General features: G+C 43.2%; 1 protein-coding gene and 1 long non-coding RNA gene across 4 annotated transcripts in view; both read left to right on the top strand.

The window, feature by feature from the left end:
• C1QTNF7 (C1q and TNF related 7) overlaps window positions 1–18264 on the top strand; it is a 107944-nt gene that overhangs the window by 24663 nt on the left and 65017 nt on the right. The window contains exon 1 of one of the 3 annotated variants that reach the window (XM_086705417.1): window positions 5417–8350. The exons of the other annotated variants lie outside the window; for them this stretch is intronic. The gene's annotated coding sequence lies outside the window, so the exon portion shown is untranslated. Of the gene's footprint in view, window positions 1–5416; window positions 8351–18264 lie in introns of those variants that run through there. 3 annotated transcript variants of the gene reach the window in all.
• LOC147582096 (uncharacterized) lies at window positions 9389–17939 on the top strand. The gene is made up of 2 exons (XR_015250579.1): window positions 9389–14666; window positions 14899–17939. It is a non-coding gene; the product is annotated as an uncharacterized LOC147582096 (long non-coding RNA).

Raw genomic sequence — 18264 nt, 5'->3', positions numbered from 1 at the left:
ATCTCTTGATTGTCAGTGAAAACCAAAGCTGGAGTAAATTTAGAAATCTGACATATGATCGCCTGGAGCTTTATCCCTGCTAAAATGTAAATACACACCAGGGTACAATGGGGTTTTCCATCTCGTTTGGCATTCTCGTGTATTTGACTTCTTTTCATGAAACAGCCAGTGACACAGGGATTTGGGGAGCAATAAGCAGGTGTTTGGCACCATATATAAGTTCATACGTAGGGTGTGAGTCACAATTTAGTACTTTTCAAGGCATTTGTCAAATAGCAAAGGATAGCTCTCAAGAGATTGCTTTTTATTTTTCAAGAAGCATGAAGAACTGGAAATGTATTTGTGTACCTTGGAATCAAACCGACCTGGATCTGATTTCCAGGTCTCTTATCTAATAAATGTACAACATTAGGCACACTACTTATCACCACTGAGGTGGGTTTTTTTTCCTCATCTGTAAAATGGGGGAAATAATACTTAGTTGAACCAAGTGATCCCGCCATATTTGCAGTCAACAGAAGTGGAATGTTAGCAGTTTCATACGGTTCTACTGTCTCGCGGGACTGAGTTCAGAAAAGAAGACCAAGCCCATATATGTCTGCTAGTCACAACGCCTTTGTTTCATGTGACAGACACCCTACTCAAGACAGCTTAAGAAAAAAGGGAATACATTAGCTTATGTATTTGGTCAGTTTAGAAACAGGGTTGGCTTCATGCATGGCACAATCCAGGGGTTCAGATGATGCTTTGGATCCCCTTCTCTCTCTCTCTCTCTCTCTCTCTCTCCCCCCTTCTCTCCCTCTCTCTCCCTCTCTCCCTCTTCTTCTCACTCTCCTTCTCTCTCTCCTTCTCTTCCTCTCTCCTTCTTTCTCTCCCATCCCACTTTCTTCTGTGTCTGTTGACTTTGTTATACACGGTGGACAGGATCGCCAATGATAGTCTTTAGGAGAAGCAAAAGGGACTTTTCTCTCCCAAGGGCTGTCTCTCTTCAGTTACACTCTCACCTCTACCAGTCATTGTTTTCAGATGTTTCAGGTGGCTTGCCATGCTTGACCCAGCCTAGTTAACTTTTTCACTCCAGGGGAGGTAGTGCTAGCCCAATTAGAACCACATAAGATAAGGAAGGAGTTAACCAAAGAATATTGGGGCACCAGGTAGGCAGGGAAAAAGAGATATCCATTACATTGTGTGCAACACTTAACAGATGCACCGAAATTAGCTAAAGCATTTTCTACACAATATCCAAAGGACATGAGAGGTAATATTTACCCAAAGATAAGGTTTCACCCAAAGACACAGTGACCAACTTTTTTCAATTTGCCCAGGACTTTTCTGGTTTAACACTGTAAGCCTCATGCCCTGGAAAACTCCTTAGCCCCAAGCAAACCATCTTAGTTTGTCTGGACTATCGGGTTTTACACTGAAAGTCCCACATCTGGGGAACCCCCTAAGTCCCAGGCAAACCAAGATAGCTGGTCACCCTGTCCAAACATGGCACTTGTAAGTGTAAATGTTAGCTGCATTTGAACTCTTAGTAAGTGAGCTTATAAGGTGCTGCATCTGTAGAAGAATGATGTAGTATGGTACATCCAAAACAGCAGCTGGTCTTATGGGAAAAATGCTTATCATGCCTGTTTGATCTAGAGTTGTAGGATCTGCCCCTTTGCTTTTCTTCCCCCTCTGCCTTCTTTGTTTTCCTTTCATTGTGTCTTTCTTTCTCCCTTTTTTTCTACCCCCCCCCCCCGCCTTTCTTTCCTTCCTTCTTGCCTTCCTACTGACCTTCCTTCCTTCCCTCTCTTATTTTCCTCTTTCTCTTTTACTTTCTTTTCTGGTGACATGTTGACCTTTCAAATTGCATATGGCTTAGATTATGTTTCAAATCTTCAAAGGAGCTCTTATGCGTTGTTTGACTGAGATAAACTGGCCACCGTACATTCATTTATCCCAGATAATGCCCCAAATAAGTGGAAAGATCATTGCTGATTAAGACGAGCAACATATGGGTGATTACCAGGAGTTTGCTGAGAAAGCACAGTCACGATGTTGAGCATGAAAAATGAAATAATTAGGATGGGGAGCAGAAAAGACAGTGATGGTTGTGAAATGAGGAATTGGGAGACTGGAAGAATTTGAGATTGAGTTCCTTCAAGGGACATTTTGGTTTAAGTGTTTACATAGAGGTTACATCTACTACCAATGGAAATTGCTAAGATTTGGGAGCTCTTTCTTCCTTTGAATCAATATTATCATTAATTAAGCAATGTAAACCAGGAAATCCTTCCTGGTTACAAACTATGCTTTGAAGCCAGGCTTGCATTTGAGTGTTTTCAATCAAAATCTTAGAATAAAATTGGAAAGAAAGCAATTTCTCATCTTCAAAGGAGAGCTATCCGTGGGGAAAACATTCTTCTGAATTATACTTCAGAGAATGATGAGAATTTTGTTGCCCTCATTGAAGTGCTGCAGTTCTAAAGAAATAACTACACTTTGGAGACAAATCCAAATGCTCCCTTATAGCAAGGTTCCACCCACAAGTCAAGGTCATTGACTTAGGACTTCCACGAAATGTGGGTTTTTCACATATTAGTACTCACATTATTGTCATAATTTTTGTCATTGCATGGTACCACCTGTGCCATTTATTTACCTAACATCTTGCTGCAAATTTACTTTTTAATTAGATAGACTAAGCCAATGCACCCAATGCAGCCAATGCAGCTTATTAGGGCTCATGAATACCCTTTGTGGGAAGAATAGTATTGTCACTCAGAAGAAAAGCACTATACTATGGATGCATTGAGTAAAGCCTGGGAGACTCACCACCTGGTTCTCAGCTTGGTTCTACCTTCTGGTAGCCTTGAAATTTGGGATTAATTTCAATTTTCTATTCATATAGTTGTAAGGATTAATTGGTTGTAAAAATTGAGGAACAATTTTAGCACATAACGAATGTTAGCTAAGATTCTTTTCTTAGTCCATTAGTGAAGAGAGAGATTTGCATAGTCCTGTAGTGCAGAAGAGACACTTTTGGGAGGAAATGTGTCATAGCTAGGAAGGGACAAAGGACACATCATCATCTTTGTTTCTAAACTGGTTTCCCCCAGACCAGGTTTTTATCACTTGTGGCTTGAATAATCAAGAAGGGAAAACAAGATTTTGTGAATCTGTCCACACAAGTTGAGCCTATTAAGGGCCCAAGTGAGAAAAAAAGCCCAGAGTTAGGGAGAGGATAGGATGCCCTTCCTCTAAAGAAAAACCAACATCATTTTGCTGTTAACAAGGATTTTAGCTGATTTTTTTTTAACATTCTAGCCTCTGATTATTTTTAGTGTTTAGGTTATTTTTCATGTGTTTATTTTTTGTCTGGCAACCATATTGAATGTATATTCTTTCTAATAGGCTTTTAAAATTTGCATGCATTGTTTGGGTATGCAACTGTGGTATCTTTCAATAATGATACATTTGCTTCTTCTAATCCAATTCCTGTACCTCTTATTTTTTGTTTCTTGTCTTATCACATATAAATTATTTTACCACTATTTAGGAATGATTAAACTAGTATTGCATTCTTGGATACACTATGGTAAGGATGATCTTGAGAATGTAGCAACTAAAGCCCAAGAAATAGCTAAAAATATGTTGCAATAATTTGAATGTATTGTGACAATGCCATGGACAAAGACAATGGGTAAAAGAGCAGACAGAAAAAAAAATCACTGAGTCATATGTTAATTGAATAAATGAATGAACATAATGGAATGTAAGAATCAAAGCTTGACTGTAAGGCTTCAAGTGTGTAATGACACCAGAAGATTAGCATTCATATCAGTCAGGAATCAGAAAAATAAAAATCACTCTAGGTAGGGATTGAACATGAGAAATCAAAGCCTTAAACAACCATCAAAAGAACTGTAGAGAATCTACGCATAAAATTAAATTGCACTGAACTTTACAACATACAAATGAACCATGCAAAACTAGTGAAATCTGAATATGTTCTACAATCTACTTAATAGTGTTGTACTGATGCCAACTTCTAGTTTTGATATATTACAGTGATAAAAGATGTCATTATTGAGGGGAGCTAGTTTTTGTTTTATATGGTTTTTATGCAACTTTTTTTTTTGCAACCTCCTAAGAGTATGCCATTATTTCTAAATTAAAAAAAAAAAAGGCTGTGGAACCAATATTTGGAGAAGAGACCATGATGTTTTTCTGGAAACTCAGAAGTGCAGGGTTGCTGGAAAACCACACTAGACTATGTGATTCCAGGATCTCACTCAGAAGCTCCTGCATCATTTGAGTGTCCTCACTCTGACTGCGACTGCCACCAAAGGGTGTCCCCTCATTCATTTCTGCCTTTGACATCCCTGTGGTGCCCTCATTGGCTGGTTCTAAGCAGGGAAACTGACTGGAAAAGTTCTGAGGAAATTTAGTTTCAGGTGTCGAGTCCCTGAAATATAAGAGAGTAGAAAGATCCAGGGATAATGCTGAGTTAAAAACCTGTATCCCAGCTCACTGACGTTTAATAAATACTAGAAATTTATAATCTAGTCTTTGAAAAGGGGATTTGAAGAAGGAAATTAGTCAAATTTTTAAGTTTGTGAATGAAGAAAATTCATAAATAATTTCATTTCCCAGCATAGTTTCTCGGTCTCTCTGCCAAGCTATCTTCATCCAAAAGAATTTCTAATAAGCAAATTTTTATAACATTTTTACAGTTTATAAAACAATTTCACATGGACTCTGTCATTGGCCCACCAAACACAGATGAGAAACAGATAATAATGAAAACACTTAATACCTATCTGGAACTTTCACTAATGTTATCACATTTCCTTGCAACACACTGACAAAAGCGTCTTCCTTGTAATTCTCTAACATAGCACGTTGTCTTTCCATATCTTTGCACATGTGGCTTCTATTGCTGAGAATGTCTTTCCTGGTACAAATTCCTGCTTGGCAAGTCCTATACCGCCTCATACCTTGTTGCATCGGGATCTCTCTTTCGTCTCTTTCCTGAAAGAGACCGAGGCTAGAGCAGTATGAATAGGCAGCCCCCACCGTGCAGAGGGCCAGGCTGTGCTGCCCTTACAGGAATCCGAGGGTTGACCAGAAGGCTGGCAGGTGTGACCCAAGGTCTGTTCCCCAGCTATTGTTTCTTTTTTTTTTTTAAATTTTTTTAACGTTTATTTATTTTTGAGACAGAGAGAGACAGAGCATGAACAGGGGAGGATCAGAGAGAGAGGGAGACACAGAATCCGAAACAGGCTCCAGGCTCTGAGCCATCAGCACAGAGCCCGACGCAGGGCTTGAACTCACGAACCGTGAGATCATGACCTGAGCCAAAGTCGGACGCTTAACCGACTGAGCCACCCAGGCTATTGTTCAGCTATTGTTTCTTATTCCAAGAACCTCACTCTTGATGAGCCAAATCTAGTTTCCTTGTGCAAAACAGCAAGGAGAAAAATGAATTTGGTGATAACAGAGGGCTTAACATTAGTGGTCTAATGGTTGGAGATATTTCAGTGAACCAGACATCCCTGCCCACAGTGAAACCTACAAACCAGTGAGGAAGACAAGCATTATGCAATTATCTTAAAAATATACAACTCCTCAACTACTATAGCTATGAAGTAACATTTGTAAAGGTGTACAAAAAGGAAACAATAATGAAGGGGAAGGATAGGAGAGTATAAGGGAGAGCTAGAGCAGGTACAGGGCAAGTCAAAGAAAGCTTCCCTGAGGTAAGGACACCAGTTGAGTTCAAACTGATGAGAAGGATTTATCAACACAGAGGAGTCTGGGAGGAAAGCAGGAAGAGAAAAAGAACGTTCTGGGCAGACTCCCGACAGCTGTCAGCCTAAATTCAGTGGGGAGTCCCTAAAGAAAACCACAGAGTTCCCCTTCACCCCCTCCCCTTCTCACCGGGTAACACCTCCCTGACGTGAGGCAGCTGAGCTCAGTGTTAGCAGGAAAGAAACATAGAGCTTCATGGCTCAGAGCCCAGGAGAAAAGAGGGGATGGAGGCAGATTGTGTCATGAAAAGAACATGGTGCTGGTCATCACAATTTACATGTGGACACTGCCACTTACTAGATTTGTGACCTTGGAAAAGTCACTACCAGCCTCTGAAAATTGTTACGAGGATTCAATGAGAAAAGAAACAAGTGGGGCCTTATACCCAGTGAGTGCTCCGTAATGTTAGCTTAATGTTCTCACTTTCTCCAGGTCTGCTCTGGACTCAACTGCGTCCCTTCAAAGTTCGTAGGTTGAAGCCCTGACATATAGGGTAATGAGACTGTATTTGCAGATAAGAGTCTTTAGGAGGTAATTAAGGTTAAGTAAGCTATAGGGGCAGAGCCCTGCTCCACATGGACCGTGGCCTTATAAGAAGAGGGAGAGAGGGAGAGAGGGGGAGAGGGAGGGAGGGAGGGAGAGCCCTCCCACTCTCCATCATGTGGGGATACAGTGAGAGGCAGCTGTCCACAAGCCAGGGAAAGGGCTCTCACCAGAACCTGACCATGCTGACACCCCATCTCAGACTTCCAGCCTCCAGAACCATGAGAAAGTTAATTTCTGTTGCTTAAGTTCCCTGTCTATGGCAGTTCGTTATGGCGGCCCAAAAACTGCTCTTAGAGATGATGGAGTGCAAATCTTAACTGCAATGACATTCGAAGAATGAATTTATGAAAGGGCAAAGGAAGGGAATGGGATAACTAAACAGGACTGGGGGTTTGAGCATTTTCATCCGTGAGGCTGGTCTCGATCCATTTGCTGTCTGGCCGTGAATACTTGGATGTACAAGTACATCCTGTGTCCAGGATGCACACAGCCTCACATGTGTCAAAACTCTACAGATGGTTTTCTGTGTGGTTGAGGAAAACATTTTCTCCTTCTTTTCATTCTTACTGTTGCATGAGAGATGGAAGGACACATAAACTCTAAGAAAGAAAGAAGATCAGTAGTGGCCAGGCCGGGGATACAAGCGCCAAGAGATGGCATAATAAGGAAAGAAAGGCAAAGTATACTCCTTAAAAGGAGAAGGAAACAAGTCCAAGAACCCAGGATAGAGGACGTGGCATCATCCCATCAACAGAGCTTTCTGTGTGAAATGCTATTCGGATGCTGGAAAATACTTCCTCACAATTTCAAAGCCTGCAAGTGTTGATAAGCACGACCTCCATGCAGAATGCATTTGATCTTCCCACCGCAAAATGAGGCAAGCCCGGCAGGACAGGGATTATGTCTCCAGGGAGGAAATTGTGGTTTGTAATGCTTCAATGAAGTTCCCTTGGCTGATGAGTGTTAGAGGCAGTAGCCAAGCCTTGATTTTCTGATTCCAGACCCAGTGTCTTTTCTGTGGCAAATGTCCAAACATGCTCTACCTTGCATCTGATCTTGACCTGGTTTTCCAAGGTCAAAAGTTTTCTCCGTGTCCTGTCTTCTTCCTTGACCCAAGGAAATTCTCTGCCCCAACAAGTCAGATGGCTTGTTGGATGGCTTCTTCCAGAACAGAAAATAACCCTGAATGGACTATGAGAACAGAAAGGGACAAGAGAAGCATGTAGATTGGGCCCTACTGACAAAATCCCATCGTGGGATATAATTGGTCTCCGCCTTGATGAAGTTCTCCCTCAGTGATCCCGATACTGCGAGGCCACACAAACACAACCGTTATTCTGACTCCCACTTTGCAGCCCTGAGAACTGAGATTCATGACAAGCCTTCTAAAGATCAAGAGCCAGATGCCAAATCTTTGTCTGTCTCGACCTCCCTATAGGGGACAGAGCTCTGGTGTGACAGTCAGGAGGCTCTTGGGGTCCAGTCCTCCCACTCATACCCCGTGCACTCCTGGTCAAGGCTTGTAAACCCTGGGTTTCATTTCCTTCCACTGTGAAATGAAGGGACCGGAGGGCACGGTCTCTGAGAATGTTCTCTGAAGTGGCTGGTAAGAAAGCAATCACAAATATTGAGACAAAATATGGTCCAGATTCTTCATGCTGGTTCCCAGATATGATTCAGGGAGGGAGCCAACAGATAGAGGAGGCTACTTATTTTTGCTGGTGAGGTCGACAGATACTTCTTTCGAGCTCGATCAAACAGGAGGTCTGTGCAGGCCACAGCGTCATTGCACGTCATGGGGCTTGCGTGCTCCCTCTCTCCCAGCCACTGCTCGAAGCCCGGGAGAACGTTTTTGAAACCAATCAGGAAATTACTTATCAATCTGCAGCCCCGCAGAGCTATCAGGCTCCTCGCTGCCAAAGGGAAGGGGATTTCGAGTTAAAGCTCCACATCTGCGTGCACTAGAATTCAAAGACTCCAGCTGTTGGAAGGTCTTGCGAGCAACGTAAGTAAACAGCCCTCTCTCCCGATCGAAGTGAACTTCTTCAGGCTTTTCTTCTCCCACAGATGAGTCTTTTGGCTCGCGCTGGTGTTGAGCTGTTCTCTCTCTGTCCATCTATGAGGTTTGGGGGTGTTTACTGACTGGGGCTTACTCAATGAACCGTCTCCTCTGGGGGTTGCTTCTGCTGAACAGAGGAGAGAAAGCGAAAGTCGTCAGAATCAGCTTGGCTTGGGAAGGGTTAGTTCTGAAAAGAGCCTTTGACTTGGCCGTTACGCTCCTTAGTGGCTATAGATCCATAGTCAAGAGGAGCAAGAGGCTGACACTTGCGGGAGCCTCACCTGGAAACACGGAATTGTCATCGAGTGCCTACATCTGTCATCCGTGCCTACATAATCCAAATTGAAGGGCTTTCCTTCATTCTGATACACCGCAGGAGTTTGCTGGAGGAAAGGGAAACATACAAGCTAATAGTGTCTGGTGGAGATTTCCCTGTAGTAGTATAAACCTTGTGCTCGATGTCGTTTGGGTTGAGGGTGCTGATTTATTTACTGTTTATTTTATTAAACAAATGTGCTCGGCATTTTACATTGCTGTGGGGAGGATAAGGCATTCATTGCAATACACGAGCGCGAACTGTGTTGGTAAAACTATGGGCTTGTGTTAAGAGTAATTATGAGACGGGATTGCCTAGTGTTGTACATAACACATTGTACTAGAGCATATTTCTTTCAAAGCTTTTTTGAAATGTTTATTTTTGACAGAGAGAGAGCGCGCTGGGGAGGGGCAGAGAGAGAGGAGGACAGAGGATCCAAAGTGGGCTCTGCACCGACAGCAGAAAGCCTGATGCAGGGCTCAAACTCATGAACCGTGAGATCGTGAGATCACTATTAGGAGATCATGACCTGAGCCGAAGTCAGACGCTTAACCGACTGAGACACCCAGGCGCCCCACTTTTAAAGATTTTTTATTTTTTTAAATTTTTTTTTTCAACGTTTATTTATTTTTGGGACAGAGAGAGACAGAGCATGAACGGGGGGGGGGGGGGCAGAGAGAGAGGGAGACACAGAATCGGAAACAGGCTCCAGGCTCTGAGCCATCAGCCCAGAGCCCGACGCGGGGCTCGAACTCACGGACCGCGAGATCGTGACCTGGCTGAAGTCGGACGCTTAACCGACTGCGCCACCCAGGCGCCCCTTAAAGATTTTTTAAATCAGATTGTGGTTAAGGACTGGGAAGTAATTGCTAGAGGACAGCTCATGTAAAGGAAATAGCTCTGTTTTGATCAACATTCGCTCTCTGACACCCTGCAGCTTCCCCAGGACCTTGTCCTTTTCCAGGGTCTCTCATCAAGAACCCTATGGCTGCAGGGTACTCGCGTCCCAAGGTCTTGGACTCTGCCCCCCATCAGACTAGGCATCTGTCAATATGTCTTGATTCCTACTTTGCATAATAAAGCTTGGCATCCGCATCTTGGTTCTCCTACTCCCTGGAAAGCTCTCCTAAGCACAAGAACAACTGGCCTTAACTCTCCTCGATATCTGATATCTGACTCGCTTTCTTTCCCTTTGAATACCTTTGTTTCACAGTTTGATGTCCTGTGAGGACGAGACCGGCTTGTTCCTCGTATGCTAATTAACTCCTCTGTGCCTTGATGGCAGTGCATGCGTAAGGCATGTCAGAGGGCCAGGAGGCTCCGGATGGAAAGGGTGTATAACAGCCTATTTCCTGTGTAGACACCCCCTGGAGCAACTTTTAGTCTGAGGTGATCTCTAACCTTTCACTTTTACTTAGTACATATTACGTGCTTGATGTGGTAAAAGCAATAAAAACAAAAGCTGAGACGATGCTCCCCTTCTAGAACTAATGTGTTTGTAGTCTGTGGAGCCCAAGCCAGCTTTTGTTTTCATGGCAATAATTAAATAAATCTGGGCACTAGCTGTTGGACATGTGGGGTGCAATGGATCATAAAATGGAGGGATACGTGTTTGGAATGTGAAAGGAAATTATCCAAATATTGGGAAACATTTACTGGGCATTCGCCATGCATTTGGCCCTCTGCTCACCGTGTCGCGTGATGTCTTTGGAGCAGGCAACTCTCTGGTTAGGAGTAGCGGCTCTGCAACCACAGCACCGGGGGACACACGTCCCAGAGTGGCCTCTGCGTGGTCACTTCACTCCTCTGTGCCTCAGTTTCCTGAGTATGAAATATGGGTAAAAACCTTGGGGGCTCATGGGAGGGTTGAGAGTTAATGTAAGCAAAGCGTTATTTGGGTTTCTCTGTAGGAGAAACTGAGGCTAAGGCTAGCTAATAACTCAATCATGGCGGTGATGGCCGGCAGGGTTGGGATTTGGAGGTAAATGATCTGGCTGCATCGTAGTGGAGAAAGTCCACGTTTAGAACCAGCATCTGCTTTCCTTGCTTCCCTCGTGCTGTTGGGTTCTTTGGGGTGTCTCCTTACCAGGCCCTCACAATGCCTCCTGGGGGCACGTGACTGACCACCGCCCGCGAAGATTTCAGACCAGGAAACAAGCTCAAGACGCGAGACAACTCGCCCCTAGGTCACACACTGAGAAATTACCAGAGCTAGGAGCTAAGCACGGTCTTTCAAATCCCCACTCCCACTTTCAAATCCCCTCTCCCACTCTTTTCAGGACCCCATGCTCTTGATGAGGCCAAGTCCATACTGCCCCCTGCAGGGGAGAGTGAGCTAATGGAAGAAGCCAGTGCTGCATATCAGTGAAGGCCTCCTGGGTAACTGGCCCACGGACCTCATTAATTAAGGGCCGCTTGGTCAGTAACTCTCCAGAGGATTTGGATGTGCATCAGAGTCAGACAATCACATTCCTCAGCCTGTTTTGTAATCTGGGAAAGAATGAATATTGCCATATCCACCTGAAGAAGGTGAAAACTTGTGCTAAGTACAAGAGATTGGGCCTTTTCCCCATTCAAATTTTTTGGATTACCCTGTGCTCAGAATCAACCTTATTCCAGAGTTAGTTACTGTCTTGTTTATATCCCGGTGCTTTCTTCAACTTCTGGCATGCGTCACCTGCTTCCAAGCCCTGTGACCACCTGAACTTGTTGTCATCAACACTTTTGGCTGCATCAGCAGAGGGGCAGTTTTCCTTCCTTTGTAAGCATTTTATTATAAATCAGTACAGCTCCGTGGAATTCATCACCACCTTAGAACAAAGTGAGCTGCTGTCTGTATAGCATGAGAAATTTGCTCAATAAACTTAACACAGAGAAATCAGCGACTTGGAGCATTTACTGTGCTGAATAAAATACAATGAGATCAATTTCTCTGAAGACTACTTCAGCACAGATAAATGCAAGCCAAACGTGTTCTCAAAACATGTGCTAGGATCTTTAGCTGCCTCGGAAAGAGGTCACAGAGGGCGTGGTGGAACAGGAACCACTGATGCTGGGAATAATTTCCGGTGGTGGCAAATGTCAGAATTGGAAGGGCAACGGCCGTGGTTTTGAACTCTGGCTTGATCACTTTCTAACTGTAAGACTCCAAGTATGTCACTTACCTCTCAGGTGTATGTAACAGACATAACCAAGCCCGCATGGCACCTAGCATAATAGATGCCCGACCAACAGGGGTGTTCCTTTTCTCCTTAGCTCTGGTCCATTCAGTCTCCAGATATTTACTGAGCACCTACAATGTGCTATGCACTATTCTAGATAGACCTGTGAAGCGAGAGCCAAAGTCTCTACCTTCATAACTCTAGAGGGGGCAAAAATAGAATCATAAACCAGAATGTAACTTCAGAGACCGGAAAATGCTATGGAGAGAACATAAAGTACAGTAATGAGATAGTGTGACTAGCAGTAAATCCATGGAGCTTCTTTTAGGCCTGAAAATCTGTTTTGTCATTTCCTTTCCTCATCGTAACATCATATGCCATGAGTAATTGCATGAAAAGAAGGAGAGAAAAATCTCTGAACCAAACTATACTACATTCATTCTTTCATTCCATCTTCTGCACTTTTTTTCAAACTGTTCTTTGTCATCAATGATAAATGAGTAGGTCTTAAGTGAATGAAGATTAATTAATTATTCTTCTTAAAAAGTTCAAATCATCACAATTCCTAGGGATTACATTGTTGGAGAGGAGAAGAACCACCGCATGGCAGATTTTAGGGATGATTTGTGCCGCTTCACAATGACTTCATGTGTGGCTGCGAGTCTGAAATTGTACATATGTTAGTGCAGCCAACATGCAAAGCTGCCAGACGTCGGCCGATCCAACGTTCTATTAGCCAAGAGTCATGTGTATGGCTTTGAAAAACAATCCACGGTCTGAAGTGTTTCCTTTCTTAAAATGGTGCAGCAAACCTCACTTGGGTCTGAGACAGCGTCTCTCCGTAGCGAAGGTCACAGTGTAGATAACTTGTACCAGAGGAGTCTTTGTCTTTCAATCAGCCAACTATTTGTGGCCAGAGTATACTTGGCCGTAACAATCTGTATGATTGTCTCATTACTCCATTATGCCTTTATCACCATCGTGTAAACCCCAATTAAGGGTCCACAACTTAGAACGAAAATCTTGTGTTCATGGCAACACAAACCGTGCAGGCCAATGTTTCCGATTTTCAAATATAGCACTGATATTTTTTTTTGCTTAATTTATAGAAATGTGATCTCTCCAAATTGCAAACACATTTTTAGAAATTGTTTTGGGAAAACCAGGTCCAAAGTTAAAATCCAAGGACTGAAAACTAAGAGCAAAGAAGAAGGGACTAGGACATTGACAAGTTAATTAACCGGTCATGGAGAGTGTTGTGGGGCAATTCTCCGGTCATGGGGAGTGTTGTGGGGATGCTTCTCAGGACTCCAAAGCAATCTCACCCAGAGAATGGTGGTGAGCTGCTGTCCAGAGGCAAGAGTAGGAGAAAGAGGCTACTGTTATACATGCACTTTTATGACAGATACCATTCTCAGCATTTTATGTATATTAGCTCCTCATCAAGACCCTAGTGTGGCTACTATTTGCTTATTCTACAGATGGGGGGCTGAAGCTTGGTGCAGTTAAGTAACAAGAAATTTCAGCACCAGCTAGGAAATGGCAGGACAACCTTAATCCAGGACTGCCCAGCCGCACACCCCACTCTACTGCCCTGCTGGAGAGAGATAAAGTGTTCTCCCATCCCACGCGATACACATTCTATGTAAGTAAAGGAAGGATGTACTGCACGTTTTTAAATGTTGAAATGGCCTTCTGAGGGAAGAGGCTGAGGAATCGTCTCTTCTTTGGAGGTCTATTAGACCCAGATTGCTTATCATACACGTCTGATATGACTTCAGTGTGGTCCTTTCCCAAGGTGAAAAGAAAGACAAAATGATTGCTCAAGGTCCTTTCTAGTTTTCCTGACCAAAGGCCAACTCTACACCCATGCAAGGCAAAATGGTGGTGACATGTCAAGCCTGGTCACCCCGCTCTCCCTGCCCGACTCCATGCCGAGTGCTTTGGCTGAAGTGATGTCCAGGCTTCCTGGAAAAACCACAGTCAGTCAGATCACAGGCTCTGCTGGCCATTTTCCCACAACCAGGGAGGAGACCCAACTCTGTTCCAGTTCGTGCCCAACCAAAGGAACACCATTCCAGGGAATCTATTATCTAATTTGGTGGTTGTACTTCCAGTGTTTCGGAAATGCAAATTGGGACCAAACCAGCATAAAAATGGAACACAGTTAGAAAATAGGAATGTCTTCTAAAATTCTGGTTACCAAGTGCATCAGTTTGGATTGCATTTATCTGTGAGCATCAGAAAATCTGGGTCCTTTCACATGTAAGGGGTTTATTTTTCTCACATAACAAGAAGCCGAAAGCTAGATGATCCAAGGACGATGTGGCTATTTAAAGGTGCCATCGGGAAGCCACATTCCTTCTGTCTCCCTGCTTCAGTAGTGTTGGTTAGCACATAGTTTTCATCCTCATGGTGGCAAGACAGCTGCTGTACCGCTAGGTATTGAGTTCATATTCTGGGCAGGAAGGGAAAAACCTTCTTGTCAAACTTTGCCCCTTTAATTGGAAAAGGAAACCCTCTTCCAGGACTTCCCATGTACTTGTGCACCCCTCACAGCAAGACGATCTGGAAATTTGTGTATTGTTTGTGTATTCTGTCTTTCATGTAGAAAAAGTCGGGGGGGGACGGATTGGGGTGGGTTTTGCGAGAGTCAAACCTATAGTATTTGTCAAAATATTCCACAAATTACTGTTTATGAAAGCAATGAATTTGGAATTTGATACATAAATAAGAACTATATTACATAAACATTTGTTAGTTGCACCTATTTTGAGACTTAATTGTGAACATAAAAGTATTTTTTTTTAATTTTTTTTTTAACGTTTATTTATTTTTGAGACAGAGAGAGACAGAGCATGAACGGGGGAGGGTCAGGGAAAGAGGGAGACACAGAATCTGAAACAGGCTCCAAGCTCTGAGCAGTCAGCACAGAGCCTGACGCGGGGCTTGAACTCACGGACCACGAGATCATGACCTGAGCCGAAGTCAGACGCTCAACCAACTGAGCCACCCAGGCGCCCCTAAAAGTATTTTTAAAACAAGTGATAAGGGGCAGGTAGGGACAGGATTCTATCCAAAGTACCACAGAGGAGGAGGAAGAAATGGGTTTGGGTGTCAGATCAAGGTCTGCATTCTGCCTCATACCTAACTAGGTGTGGGATATCTGCAGGCTGTCATTTATTTATATTTAAACTAGGGGTAATAGTAACTACCCACAGAATTACTTTAGAATTTAATAAGATATATAAGTTTATAAAGAATATACCTTATAAAGAGTCTGGCACATAATAAGCATTCAAGAAATGATAGTTCTAAGGGTGCCCGGGTGGCTCAGTTGGTTAAGCGTCCGACTTTGACTCAGGTCATGATCTCACGGTTCCTGAGTTCGAGTCCCACATCGGGCTCTGTGCTGACAGCTCAGAGCCTGGAGCCTGCTTCAGGTTCTATGTCTCCCTCTCTCTCTGCCCCTCCCCCGCTCATGTTCTGTCTGTCTCTCTCTCTCTCTCTCTCTCTCTCTGTCTCTCAAAAATTAAAAAAAAAAAGATAAAACGTCAAGAAATGATAGTTTTCTCTTGCTTTGCACCTTTTATTCAGCAAGTGCGTAAACCTTCATGAGCTGACAGTTGAAAAATCAACTCTTTGATTGCAAGAAATGAGGACAAATCCACCGAATGGTGTGTAGCCTTGTTCTATCCGGACACGCCAAGATTCTTTCATTTTGGGTTTCATCACATTATCTTAGCAAACCAGACAAAAATGTCCAAGTGATTGTGTTTTCTAAACTGCATCATACACTTCAAAGTGCCATCTGCTTGTAACTTGTTACAAAACAGAGTCAACAGAGCCATTTGTTGACATCTGAAAAAGTGACCAGTGTTTGTTATCAAGGGACATCATTCCTAGAATTTGTGCAATTTGTTCTGTGGTGTTGGGATGTGAAGGAAAGCCTGCACAGAAACTCTCAGCTGTTTCAATACATTTTCCTCATTTTAATCCACGGACCCAGGTCTTAAATCGTGTTGCTTTCCGTTTTAATTATCTCTCCATGTCACTCCAAACTTTGCAGTCAAAGGTGGAGATTTAAGGCTTATCACCTCACAGTCGTCATTGCAAAATTAAAAAGAGGAAATGAAACAAACCAAAAAATGTCCACAGCTTTGCCAAGTCTAAATCTATCCATCAGCCAAAATCTCATTTCTGCACTACGATCAGGTTAAAAAAAAAATGATAGAAAGCAATTCAAAGTCATTGGCTCCTGTTCACACATGAGCGGACCATTTAAAGTGACCTTTAGCAAGCCATTTATTGTCTCTGTCCTTACCCAGAAAAGTTAATGAACATACCCGTCCCTCCCATCCCACTCGTTTGATATGAAGACCACTGAGCTAATGCATTAGCAGTGGCATTCAAAATAAAATGATGCACTCAAGCCCGTTTTGGTGTTTTCTGTCCCTTGCAGCACCGTTTGTAGCACACTGTCGTGCAAGAATTGCATGACCTTCTCGGGCTCTCCTCTAATATCTCACCATATTTTTGCAACCACGCTTTCTTAACAAAAGGCCACTGCTCCTCTGTCATTCTCTCTTCCATACCTAAGTCTGAATTTAGCCAATTCAACCACCTTTTTCCTGACCCGAATGAAGCCAAATTCATTTCATGCTCCTTGAATGTATACTTATTTATTGGACCAAAAGTGATCCAAACAGGCAAAAATCCCTGGGAATGAGATTGCATTCCCATCCTCTGGCCTCACCAGCCTAGATAATACTGATAAGGACACCTCAGAGTCAACCATCCAATGTCATGCTCTCTCCTCTCGCTGAGATCCTTCCCCAAGTTGTTTCTACGCTGTGCTCACATGTGCTCATGAATTTCTGTGCAGCAGTCACCATAAATCATGGTCCAAATCATAGTCCTCTATGCAAATCACAGTCTTTAATGGGGTCCATCTTGAGAATGGCAACATTCAAATGATAGATGCAATCTCTTGTTTTCCCAAAGTTGATGATCCTCATGCAGCCAGAGTGTTGCTAAGTTCTGGGCAGAGATGGAGAGAAAGCCTCTTTCCCATAGTGAGTCACCTGGCTCCAAAATAGTTTTGCTTGTACCCAAAGACTCAAATTTTTACTGGAAATGTCTTCCTGAAAAGTTTCCCTGGAAACATTTCTTTCAACATCTGACATTAACAACTCTCTCCATAAAGCCTTAAAACTAGTCACTGGGCAGGGAAGAGAAACAATTTATACTCTCTACTGTCTGTATCTATCCCCCACCATTCAGATACACGTGCATACACATCCCCACACCTCTCACCCTTAATGGCCAATATCTAACTTCTAGTTGGCCTTAGGTAGAATACTTTAAAAATCAATGAAATCTAGGCAGTCTAACTAAACAGTTGCCCCTTCAAATGAGTATAGTTTGGAAATAGTTATTCCCAACTGCTATGAAGCACAGAATGGTCAGGCACGCCTGAATGCCTTCAGATAGTGGCTTGTGAAGCACCCTTGGAAAAAGCTGATTTGCTTTCTTCACTCTTTATTGGTCCTGTAAGTTGCCTTTAACCTACCAGATCTACTTTCCTTGGGAGAACAGAGAAGTAGAGTGGTTAGAAATAGTTAGAGCTAAGTTCAAATTATTTCAGGGTGAGAAAGACGAACGTTTGTACAGACTGAGAGCAGTCGGCCAGTGGTGAAGTCGAAGATACCGGAAAATGACAGAAGGTTACTGAGCCAGATAATCTAGGAGAGACAAGAGGTAGGTTGAAACAGTCCCCAGGGGGAGGGCTTGGTTTTGAATAAGCATGGGTCCTGCCTCACACCAGTGTCCATTAAGACCGGCAGGAAACTGGGTGGCTCAGTCAGGTAAGCGTCCGACTTCAGCCCAAGCCATGATCTCGCGGTTTGTGAGTTCGAGCCCCACATTGGGCTCTGTGCTGACAGCTCAGAGACTGGAGCCTGCTTCAGATTCTGTGTCTCCCTCTTTCTCTGCCCCTCCCCCACTTGCACTCTGTCTCTCTCTCTCACAAATAAATACACATTAAAAAAAAAAAAAAGACCAATGGGAAGCAAATGAGAATGGATGGGAATGTGGATAAATTAGGTATGGTAGAAACATTGAGAGGATCCAGATCATGCTCTCTGTTTTTCTCTAGGATGTTGGAAATAAGATCATTGTTTAAGATAAAGACAGCAAACTGATTAAATGTGTACTGCAAGTACCCAGCCCAGTTCTTGTCATAGGGAAGCACTAGAAACAAATTATATTTACTTCTTTCCCCCTTGACAGATTGAAATCTATAGCAAATGTTTATCTCCAAAAGACATCATATAAAAATAGCCACCATGACACCAGTCATATATTTTGCATTTTAACTGAAA

This window comes from Puma concolor, chromosome B1 (genome assembly GCF_028749965.1).
Source record: "Puma concolor isolate L17-30 chromosome B1, mPumCon1.1.hap2, whole genome shotgun sequence".
In the NCBI taxonomy this organism is placed as follows: domain Eukaryota; kingdom Metazoa; phylum Chordata; class Mammalia; order Carnivora; family Felidae; genus Puma; species Puma concolor.
The sequence above is the reverse complement of the archived record's forward strand: the minus strand, read 5'-3'. Positions and strand labels throughout refer to the sequence as shown.